At 37.5% G+C, this 2,333-nt stretch overlaps 1 non-coding gene across 1 annotated transcript; it reads right to left on the bottom strand.

Annotated features, from left to right (window-relative positions):
- Positions 1 to 273: 273 nt before the first annotated feature.
- Positions 274 to 377, bottom strand: LOC125121656 (U6 spliceosomal RNA). Its single transcript, XR_007133540.1, has one exon. It is a non-coding gene; the product is annotated as a U6 spliceosomal RNA (small nuclear RNA).
- Positions 378 to 2,333: the final 1,956 nt, after the last annotated feature.

Raw genomic sequence — 2,333 nt, 5'->3', positions numbered from 1 at the left:
TGTTAATGTGGTATATGATATTGATTGATTTGCGTATGTTGAACCATCCTTGTGAATTTGGGATGAATCCCTGTTCGTTGTGTTAAATGATTTTTTTATATATGTTATTGGATTTGGTTGGCTAAAATTTTGTTGAGAATTTTTGCATCTATATTAAGGTTATTGGCTATAATTTTCTTTTTCTGGTAGTATGTTTGGTTTTGGTATTAGGGTGATGGTGGCTTTATAGAATATCTTTGGAGTGTTCCTTCTTCTATAGTCTTTTGAAAAGGAAAAATTATGAAGTGCTTCATGAGTTTGTGTGTCATCCTTGCACAGGGGCCATGCTAATCTCTGTATTTTTCCAGTTTTAGTGTATATGCTGCCAAAGCAAGCACTCCTTTTTTCTTATATGAAGTTAGAATTGTTCAGTTCTGTTGGGTTTTGCCATCAGTCCATTCCCTCTGTTTCATATCTTCCAGAAAAATCTCCAGGGGCTTTTGAATTATGCTGGCACAACTTCAGGCCTGCAATATACAGGTCTAGTTTTATGGTTGTATATGGCTTTGCTATTAAGGAGGGCTATGTTCTTTGCCATTTGGCTATTGCTTCTTGCATATATATGGCCTGAAATCCCACAAGGAGGAGAAATGAGCATCGGGGCAGGATTTTTGGATACTTGGGCGTAATAATAGCATCCTAATAATAATAATAATAGTAATAATAAACATCCTTTTTTTCCCCCAGATTCTTAGAGACTTTTATTGAGGGCAATTGATTTTAGTTTCACAAGCAGTGGGACAGCATAACATGGTTTAAAAAAATGTTTGGCCAGGAATTGGGAGAGATAGATTCTAGTCCTGATTCTACTCCAGTACTAATCAACATTGTTTCCCATTTTCCCCAGAGCAGTGCTTATCCCTATAAAGCATGGGCTCATGTGGATATCTCCTTAAGAACTGGTATTTAGGACAAAGCACCATGTAGGGAGACGGAGATTCTTGGTGCACTGTGACAGCTGACATCGTAACTTGACTTAATATTAGATTTTTAGGGAAAGAAATACTTTTAGAGTCAGAAAGGTGTCTTATCTCAAGACAGATAGACCTTCAGTATACAATCTTTTAGGTACTGGTAATGATTATTTATTGTTGTTGTTTGTTGTTACCAGAGTTTGTTTCCCTTTCATTGTATTACTCAGCCATGATGGTGGGCCAGTATTTTAAACTGTACAAGCCATTTGATTCCTGAGGACTAGAGAACACTAATATGTAAAACATTTGGAATTTAAATTCTTAGTGCTTGGCATGGTTAGGTGGCACTAAATCCGAGTTCCAAATTTGGTTCCTCTTTATGCAGCTTTGAAGAGGTTACAAAGAAAGGAAAACCACTGTCGAATTCAGTTTTGGATTCATGTGGCTTGTCCTTAGGTCTTGTAATTCACCACTCAGACTGCTTACCATTATAGTCTCCACCAGCACATGATCTCACATTGCTTCTAACTTGTTCATTTTTCATAAGCCTAAATCATAGGTATGAGCTAAGCTTGTGGATTCAACTGTGGTGGGTAGGGTGGGGATTGGCATGAAAGGTGATTTTGTTTTAAGCAAATGTTTAAAGAGAAATGAAACCCCTTGCTAGTCAGGTTAATGAATACAACAAAATTCAATGAAATTATTAAAATCTAAAAGCTGAAAAAGAAATTTAAAAGCTTGTGCCCAAACGCTGTGCTTCCAGGAATGAGGTTTGCTTCAGAACTCCAAAAGGAATGCATTCATCTCATAAAACTGTCTGTTGGTCTTGAATATGAAATATGTCTTCTGTTTTCTCTCTCCTCTTTGTCCACCCACCTTTCCCTAAGAAAACAATAAGTCTCTGCTATAGTCTTTGGCCACCAAGAGCAATTTGGTATGCATTATACCATATGCAAGGATTTAGAGACTTCCAAGTTTATTGCTTGGAAATAAACTGCTGTCACAACGTGGTATTGATGTTCTTACATGTTCTGCTGACCCTACAAACTTCCAAAAGCCAGTGTGGTAAGACAAGTGGGTTTGGATTAATCCAATTTTAGAGGGGTTTTTGGGAGCTCTATCCATCCCAGTGGGAGATGTTCCAGGCCACAGCTGCAAAAGAGGAATTGAGATTCCATGTGAGTGAAACAACTCTAATTGAGAGTGAACAAAATCAGAAATGAGGATGGTGAGAATAATGCACTATAATTTCTTTCAGACTTTAATGTCAAAGAAGGGGGAATTTGTTTTAGTGGAGGGGACACTTCAGTTTTCTCTGCCCATCTGTTACTGTTTCCCAGAGATGCATAGAGTTTTTTAATCAGCATCATTAAGAGCCCT

The sequence above is a fragment of the Phacochoerus africanus genome, chromosome 2 (assembly GCF_016906955.1).
Source record: "Phacochoerus africanus isolate WHEZ1 chromosome 2, ROS_Pafr_v1, whole genome shotgun sequence".
NCBI classification, from domain to species: domain Eukaryota; kingdom Metazoa; phylum Chordata; class Mammalia; order Artiodactyla; family Suidae; genus Phacochoerus; species Phacochoerus africanus.
This window is presented reverse-complemented; position numbering and strand designations above follow the sequence as displayed.